The sequence below is a fragment of the Lampetra fluviatilis genome, chromosome 19 (assembly GCF_964198595.1).
Source record: "Lampetra fluviatilis chromosome 19, kcLamFluv1.1, whole genome shotgun sequence".
NCBI lineage: Eukaryota > Metazoa > Chordata > Hyperoartia > Petromyzontiformes > Petromyzontidae > Lampetra > Lampetra fluviatilis.
The window spans coordinates 6,287,166-6,295,882 of NC_136293.1; positions in this window are offsets into that span (position 1 = coordinate 6,287,166).

Genomic DNA, 8,717 nt, shown 5'->3' on the forward strand with positions numbered 1-8,717 from the left:
GCGCCTCGCAACCGCGAGTCGAGACGCTGCAGTTGATTTAAAAATAAAGAGGGAAAAATGACGCGGAGTGCACCGGTGACACATCGCTCTCGGACGAAGCAGAGAGGCCCCTCTGCCTGGCAATTTCGTGCCAATCGAGGAATATTATTCACGCTTTAAGCCGGCTCGCTTGGTTGCGCTCCCTCTCGTGCCTTTCCCATCAAATTCGTGCAGCTCCGTAAAATAACAGCGTTTCAAAGTAGTGTGTTTTTTTATTTTTTTGGTTGAAACATGTCGCTTATTTATTTATTTAGTATACATTTAGCGGGATGCTGCCACAGCGGCGGTGTCACGAACGGCGAGCAGCGTGCTGGAATTGCGATCTCTGAGGTCGCCGGCTTGAGTTCCATCTCTCGGCGTGTCAGCCGAAACGACGGTGGAAGTTTCTTCTACATTTTTCTCCACCACCACCACCACCACCACTGTCCACCCAGCAGTCTAGGTAATTTGGTGCACCACAATAAGCTGGCCGTCGAGTTGTGTGTTGCGGTGGGGATAAAGTGCCTACTCTTCCCTCAAATCCTCCAAGTCATCTGGACAGGCTGGAAGAGTAGACCAAATACCCAATCAGAGGGGTTCTCTAGAGCCTCCAATATTGGAAGCCCTCCCGACGGGCAGCGGCGTGAGCAAGAAATTACAGGGCTGCACCTTTACCCTTTAGCTGTGTACAGAGCTGGAGTAACGCGCGTTGCATTATATATTTGCCTTGCGATTAAGGGACACGTGACTTCAAATGCATCCAAACGTAGCCTTGCTCAGGTTAGATGCCTTCAAGCTCACGCAACTCGGGAACCCTCCGGGAATAAACCACCTCGTGACATTTTGGTGGGCGTTCAACGGCGGCTCCGACTTCACGATGTTGAGTGATGTCAGAGCTCGGGTGTTTAAGAGCTGAAGGATTGCAATCGTAAAACGACGAGCTTGAAATGTCGACTCAGGCCCATCAGCACTTCTGTGATCTCCAAAATCAAAGAACAAAAGTCACTGAGACTTGTCGTGGGAATGTGGAATGTTACCGCACGATCTGGGTCACGAACAACAACAAAGTGCTCTTGTTTTGAATTACAATGTGACTGGTAATTGCCAATATAAATATATGTATATATATACATACGCATGCGGATGTATATATGAAGCTACGTAATTGTATTTTCTCAAGAGATTACTGTCGATCAGGTGCGTAGTTCAGCGTTAACTACCTGCTCATCTCTCACTGGCTTAGATAAAAGCACGAGAAACAAGGGCATTCAGCCACTGCTCATGAAAACTACATGACTCATTTCGGTGGTGGGGTTTGCAGGGTCTGAAACCAGATCAATGGCAAGCAATTTCATGTAAAGAGCATACTTTTTGAAGGGGAAGTGCGTTTGAAGTCTACCCAGGGCGCTGAATAACCTCATTAAGGGATTTTCAGAAAGCTGGGAAAGTCAGTTGTGATTTAACTGGCTCGGCCGTGATTTTCTTCGTTATATATATTTCATAAAAAAAAACCAGCCGCCACCGCCAAACGCCGCAGTCGGTCGTGCTGCGTGCGACAAACGCCGCGTTTCCGTGATGCCGTCCCGTACCCCACCCTCCCCCTCGCCGCCCCAATCAGCGGCACCCTCGGCAAATTGTAGAAAGGAAATAAATGAACGCGGCTCCGATGAATACTGAACGCGAGGCGTTGGCCCCTGTTTATCACAATGTACATTTCACGTACAAAACAAACAAACATATTCAAAGCGTTCTCATGAACCATCGCAATACTTTGGGGAAATTCTGCGAGGAAGATTCGCGTTGTAGACTTTGATCACAGGCAGAGAGACAACGCGTGTGGCTCAGGACAATTACTGCTTCGCCACGAGACACAGATCCCTTTGTGGGAAATGTGATTGCTGGAGTCAATGCGAGGCAGAGTTCAAAACAATACGGCCAGAAAGCTGCTTAGCATTGTGAACACTTATTGACGTGTCACACATTTGAAAGCATTTATACCTTGGAGCCAGAATTCTGAGCCGCAGAGATAATTTTCACATTAATGTACGCGCAGACGCCGTGGAATTGTATTCCACCGGCAAAACACTAATACGATTCAAAGGCAGCTTAACCTGAAACACCTGTGCGTACAAGCAAAATAATGTGGACTGTGACCTGTGCGGTGCAATCGTGTTTCGGCATTGATTACTTGCCGATTGTATCTAAAGGAAGGGTCAGCGGCAACGCAACACTCCAATTTGGTTAGGTCCAGTGACTTCGCGCAGGGCGTTTTGCGCGATCACCGCCGCACCAGGTGTGTCAAGATAGGCACAGAGACGAGTGAGTGGAGAAGCTCCTTCGTGAAGCGCTACTCTGCGGAGCATTGTGGGCAAAAGTAAGAAAAATGTTTCACCCCCCCCCACCCACCCACCACCCTCCTCAGCTATATATACCCTTGTCAAAGCCATCTCGTCGGAATACCTCAGCAACTGTTTTCGCTGTGGTGGTCCCCACCTGATGAAGGACGCTTGTGTTGCGCCCGAAACGTCGTGATTTAATTGAGTTGTTTTCACTTTTTTATTTTTTATTTTATTTTGTTATTTTATTTTTACCTACGTGACTTTACCGAAAGAACCAAAGAGAAAACATTATTTCTAGTCTTTACACTATGAGATCTCTTTTACCAGTGGCAAAATATAATGGTAGGTTTTTACCCTTTTAACTGAGTTGTACGCCTTCTGGTGTCATCTGGCCCTACACCAATGGGGACTAGGCTCTAAAGAAAGCCGTCTCGGGTGTGGGCCAATCAACTTCAAGGACAGTGCATATTATTATCCTTATCAGAGTTGCTTCTTTTTTGTTTGCTTTATTGACTACTTGTGTTGTGGTCATTGCAAACATGATGCCTTGAATAAAGGTGTCAGTTTTGTACCAGTTAAAAGGGTAAAAACCTACCATTATTTCTAGTCTGTTGGCCGATTGGTGTTCCAGACAAATTTCATCGAGCGGCGTTTATTTACGGTCACAAACCGTTTGGGTTTTAATTTGTCGATTTAAAGCTTTCGTGACTGCAGGGATTCATATTCTTAGTTCTTTCGGTAAAGTCACTTAGAAGGGAAATAATAAAATAATAAAAATTAAACAATAAAATTCTCACGACGTTTCGATTGCAACACAAGCAATCATTATCAAAATTTCTTGCTGTGGTTTTCACACCTGATGATGATTGCTTGTGTTGCAATCGAAACGTCGTGAGAATTTAATTGTTTTATTTAAATTATTTTATTATTTCCCTTCTACGTAACTTTACCGAAAGAAGCAAGAATACGTTTGGGATTGTTTACTTACACCAATGCTACTTGATGATATTTAACATCTTTGGTTCTTTCGGTAAAGTCACGTAGGTATAAAATAAAATATACCCACGTGACTTTACCGAAAGAACCAAGGAGTATGAATTCCTGCAGTCACGAAAGCTTCAAATCAAGATTGATAATATTTGTTTGGAAAGGGGATAGGTTGTCAGACTAAAATATACGCATTCATATGTTGGGGACACATTATTGAGTTCTATCCATATTTCCTTTTACTCAGCTACGGAGATCTGCCATGCCCATAAGCAGTCGTAACATGTTTACCATCAGGATTAAGGGTTGAGCTCTTGGGCAGGATCGTGAGAGATGGCGGTGATTTTTTGGAGGCCTCCATCCAGCAGTCGGTTGACCATGGCTAATGATGATGTAGCTAACTCGAACGTTCATTTATGTCCACATGAATGCTGTGTTCATAGAACTCTGTGATGGTTTGGCCAACATCACAGAGTTCTTATCTGATGAATAACTTTGCCAGGACCACCCCCTTTAAAAATGAGATATTAATCTCAAGTGTTCATTCCTGATTAAATAAAGCGTATTCCATATATGTATGTTTTCATTAATAGCCGCTTCTCTGCTATGACACGTGCTTCATAGAGGTTTTTGGGTAAAATCGCGCAAATTTAAATGTGTCGTTAAACCCGCTTGTCACGGAAATAAAACATGCTAATTCATACCTGTCAACCCATACGGTTCATCCGTATTCTTGTACAGGGAAATTGAGTAAAAACAAGATGTTTGTTTATTTATTGTGTTTCTCCCTTGTGATGGGACTTTGTAGGACGAACGTTAAGATTCATAATGGCACGGGGTGACCAATAAAGTCTGAATTGGTCTGTAATAAGGTAGGTGCTGATAATTCGTTACTAGTTCAGCAGACATCTACAATTATATTTACACGACCTCACCCAAACCTTCTCTTATGGATAATATTGGTCGCGAAAACCCAAGTGTTAAAATGTCCATTAGCAACAACAAGAAGAAACTGAGTGGTGTGCCAAAGAAAAGCACGGCTATGCGTGATACTGTGATAGAAATGAAGTTTGGAGAAAAAGGAATGCATGGATTAGAAAACCTACGCGGACTAATGACGTCATTCTAGCTATATTCTTGTTTCTTTGGTAAAGTCACGTAGAAGGGAAACAATACACTATCATAAAATTATCTTGCTGTGGATTTCACACCTGATGATGATTGCTTGTGTTGCAGTCGAAACGTCGTGAGAATTGTATTGTTTAATATCTTTATTATTTTATTGTTTCCCTTCTACGTGACTTTACCGGAAGAACCAAGAATATGAATCCCTGCAGTCACGAAAGCTTTAAATCAAAAGTCATTCTAGCTGTTAAAAAAAAATGACACCACAGTGGGGCTTTGGCAGGACACGGCATTGCTAGGAGGGACGATGGCCGATGGGCAACAGTCGTGGATGGAGTGGCAGCCAAGTGAATGGAATGCGAGGAGATGGAGTGATGTAAGCAGATCGTGTGCAGGTTGCTGGGGTAGATTACTCCATGGCAGCGTAGCGAGAGATAGCAATGGCTGTGGGAGGCCTTAATCCCTGAGTGGCGTGATCATGGCTGATGATGAATGTTTGTTTGAACTGTAATCCAATGGCATTACTTTGATGTATTTTTTCCCCCTGTTGCGTGGCAGGCGGTACGTTGAGAGACGCCCGCGATGATAAGAGCTTAACTGCAAAAACAAATGTTGATCATTAGAGCAAAGTTTCCAAAGGACAGGTGCTAATTTGATTGCAGTGAATGTCATTAATCTGCTATCACCCGCCATGGTGGCAACAAGCAATTACACCTCACTCAACCCACAATTCATTGCCGCTGCCAAAATCTCTGTCAATTCCCAGAACTGTAACACCTTGTGTGGGATGTGCTAAACTTTTTGAAAGCTCCAAAACCGTATTGTTTTTTTTTATTATATATGTGTAGTCTAATCTATGGAGGCACACACTATACTGAAAGGCAACACTTTTATTCCATAACCCCAACAGGGTAACTGCGTAGCTATCACTGGTTAACTGAACCACAACGGTTTAACTATACTGAACCACCACGGATTAACTATACTGAACCACCACGGGTTAACTATACTGAGCTACCACGGGTTAACTACATAACCGGGTAAGTCAGTGACCATCCCTGACCCACGATACCGAGCTCAAGACCGAAACAACGACCGAAGACCGACGACCGACGAGACGTAGCCCGGCGAGTTGATTCCACAATACCACCACGATTGCTCTCCGACCATTCCTCTTATCCTCCTGAGCTCTGGCCACGCCCCCCTCTGGCCACGCCCCCCTCTGGATCTTTCCCGAAGGATCTGGGGTCAGTGTCACGTGTCCCTCAAGCCCCCTTTTTGGGCCCCCTGCTACCCTGTGCCAGTCACGTGCCGTCTCAGGTTCACCCAACGGTCACGTCCTCATGTGTCCTCTCTCTACCCGTCAACAGGACGATGCCCTCTCGGGCCCGCTTCCCTGCCCTACCTACGCCGGTGTCAGAGAGAGGCCGAGACACCCAAATCCGGGCTTGTGACCCTAGATGGCGCCCACGCCATAGTGACCCTATTACCGTCTCTACATATGTAAACTTTAATTTTTTTGACAGGCTACCCGGCCTAAATGAAGAGGCTCTCTACAGAGCTTTTGGCCCGTACATTCGCCCCCCCCCCCCGCCACCGCTTAAAAAAAACATTTTCAATGCAAACCGCCTGACTTGAAAGGGAATTGAATCAACGTCAATGGCACTCCTGAACGATGCTGCTGCTAAAGCCTTGAGAAAATCAATGCAACTGTCGCTGGCATTTCTCGAGAGGGGAAGCGAGACATTGGTGGGAAGGCAAAAATGGAAGTGGCCATTGCGAAGCTTAAAAATTGATTCAAATATGTCCCTAGAAGCCTGTGCCGCTATAGTGCTTGATATAAAAAGGGAAGAAAGATGGAACACAGGTGTTGAATGTCTATGGTGTGAGCTAAATGGATCGGCGGTGATTTATGCCACTCCTCTCCTGCTTCCCCCCCCCACCTCCCTAAAAAAATGGAAAAGAATGCTACTTGTGCACCTGCGAACCTCGAGTAATTGCCAAATATTCATGCTTGGGAATTTAGGAGAAGGACAAGGTGAGTGTGTGGCTCTTTAATGTAAATGCGAGTGGAATTGTGTGGGATCCGTATATTTGGCAACGTGGAGAATGGAGATAAAATGGTTTTCAATACAATTTCAAGACCATTTCTGTTAAATTCCCCCCCCCCCACCCTTAAAATATGCATACCAAATGTGAAAGGTTATAAGCCACTTTATACGTCGAACATTAAAGCACGAGATTGTCTTTCACTTCATCAGAGTGTTAAGCGTTTAGTAGGTATGGGATGCAAAAATCAAATACGTATCCATGCCTTTCGAGCGACGGCCAAATGGCATTTGCCGAGACCTTGAAGTGAATTGGAAGTGTCTTTCTGGTTTCAAACAAGTCCTGTGGACATCACAGGCGATGTTGGCCCAGAGATGAAGGTGGAATCTAATAGCTGATCAATGTTCCACTGGAAATGCCTTCATCGAGGCCGAGATCCAATGGCGAAAAAGAACATCAATGAAAACGATCGCACAATCGTGCTATATGTGCAAGGGACCGTCTGCATTCAAATTGAAAAAAAAACATATTCTTCGTGAACTTACAATCTCATTCGAATTTCCCCACAACTAAACCCAACAGCACGCGAAATGAAACTTGTCGAAAACGCAAGACATCTATTTATGCAACTCAAAAAAAGAATACATTTTGCACGCATGCAGCCGAGATGTGACCGATAAAATATGTAATCATCTCGTGTTAACACACGCACACGCGCATGCAAAAATATGTGCAAAGCGTTTCACACGCCAGGACATATGTGAATTATTCATGTCATTTATATAGTGTTTATAAACACCATATAAATTCTAAATTCGTCCACAGCGGCTGTAGAGAATCATTAAATACTGCATTTTCAAATTTTCATTTGGTTTGAAACAAAGTAATGACTCTTAACATAGTTAATAGGAACTGGTATATTTCAGGGTGTTTAGTTCACTGAAGGGCAGTATTTTAAACATTTCTAGAGCACTTTCCTGAGAAATATACACAATAGGGAGGCTTTGCAAATGTTTGGGGACATGTGCGACTTATTATTAATCACACGGGACAAAAGGATGTGAAGTGTTATGTGACTGCGAATCCTTTCAGTAAGCACCGTGATCTCCGATCCACATTTGCTTTGGGATTAAGCCACGTAGCTTGTTTGTCTTGTCAAAACTCTCGTCATTAACCCATTCACCACACTCACCGATGTTATCTCCCTCGCCTGGTATGCAGGAGGTTCGTGTGTTCGGTCCCGACCCCGACGCCCGTATATTTGGTCGCGTGAATTTTTTATTCCGGGTCCTCCGATTTTTCTCTCCACATTTAGAAAAAAACGTGCATTTCGAGTATTTGGCTGCTATAGATTTTCCACGTGATAAGCCACTTCGTCCGTCTATCATTTGTGGCCAGGGCACTTCTGAAAAAGAGCTACATAGCTGAGTAATAAAATAAAAACTATTTCTCGACTGAGTTCAACGTTGAAGTATGACGACGTTTAACATAAACCGCTTCCAGTTGCATCAGGAAAATCAAGCAGCCAGCATCAGCTGATTTTGACATTTTAAGTATCACCCTGAAGTGACCGACTGCCAAACACAATGGACATGCGGTCTCATTGGCTCATTTGCATTTATTTGTCACTTGGGCATGGCTACGTTTGATATGTCAATTATTGCACACATTTTCAAAGTAAATTTTGACTTAAAACTTTTGTGACTGCAGGAATTCATATTCTTTAGTTCTTTCGGTAAAGTCACGTAGATAGAAAATAATAATAATAATAAAAAATAAAGTGAAAAAAAACTGATGTAGACTGTAGCCTGGTTCTTAACCTTGGTGAGCGTACTGGCAGTCTATAATGTAGACTTATTCTGGTTCTTTCAGTAATAAAAATAAAATTAAAATAAGAATACAACTAAAATAAAACTAAAAATACTAAACAAAAACCACGACGTTTCAATCCCAACACAAGCGGTCGTCATCAGCAACAGGGTCCTTGTGTTGCGATCGAAACTTCGTGGTTTATTTTTTTTATTTTTAAAGTACGCTCACCGAGGTTAAGAACCAGGCTACAGCCTACATTATAGACTGCCAGTACACTCACCAAACTTAATAACCAGGCTACAGTCCACATTATGGATTTCCAGTACACTCACTCCGATTAAGAACCAGGCTACAGTCTACATGAGCGGTTTACATTAAAAAAAAAAT